General features: G+C 47.1%; 1 protein-coding gene across 1 annotated transcript in view; it reads left to right on the forward strand.

Moving 5' to 3' along the window:
- LOC119585395 (protein abrupt-like) overlaps positions 1-925 on the forward strand; it is a gene marked incomplete at its 5' end in the record, with an annotated part of 15,025 nt that overhangs the window by 8,320 nt on the left and 5,780 nt on the right.

Raw genomic sequence — 925 nt, forward strand, 5'->3', positions numbered from 1 at the left:
ATATCTTCATTTCTAACCACCCTATGTCCTCTATAGAGTTCCCAAATCACTGTGCACAAAAGGCGCACTTTTGTTTCCGCCGGAGATTAGCGAAGGCAGAGCGCCCGCAGGATTGGCGCACCTGACAGAGCGCGCACAGGCAGAGCACACGTAGCGTGAGATTGAGAGTGAATTGATCCTTTCACAACAAACCATTCAGTTTCCCGCTAGACCTACGTTTGCCCCGCCAGTGTGATGACACATGCGTCACGCACAAACAACCTGTTTGTTCATGACGTGCCATGTATCTTATCCTGCGTGTGAGTGACATGTGTGCGTGTGTACGTGCTTGGAGGTCCCATCTGTGTATAGCCGTGACGGCGGAGCGGGTAGCTGCTCGCCGTCGACTATAACCTTGTCTACCTCACGTGCGCGGCGCCCCTCACCTCCTGCAGAAGGGGCCGCCGCTGTGGTATGAAGGTTGAGTTATTTAGAATGTTCTCCCTCTCTTGAGCACTTAAGAGAATTCCTGTGTGTGATGGTGACACTGGATCGTCTCTGTATGATGTAAGCAGTCATTTTACACAGGACGGCGAGTCGTCTCTGTATTTCTCTGTCTTTATACGATGATGTGAACTTGTCTTTGTTATTTGCCTTCCCAAGGCAGATTGATAATAAAAAAGTGACGATAGCAATAATAAATGTAAAAAAATATATCATACTGACATCTTCAACTAGGGCAATAAGATCTTACAAAATGGATATGAAAAATACTTGCGATTCTTTTTTTTCCGCCAAGGCTTCAGGTGTTGCCAAACTTCCTTCGTACGAGCGAGGAAACACCTGAAGATCTTTGTCAATTACTTGCCTCTTCCTTTCCCGAACTCTGACAGCCTAACGCCTCCAGCAACTGTGTGTATCGAAAGAGACAGTGAAACCTCTCTCT

Source organism: Penaeus monodon, chromosome 19 (assembly GCF_015228065.2).
Source record: "Penaeus monodon isolate SGIC_2016 chromosome 19, NSTDA_Pmon_1, whole genome shotgun sequence".
Lineage (NCBI taxonomy): Eukaryota > Metazoa > Arthropoda > Malacostraca > Decapoda > Penaeidae > Penaeus > Penaeus monodon.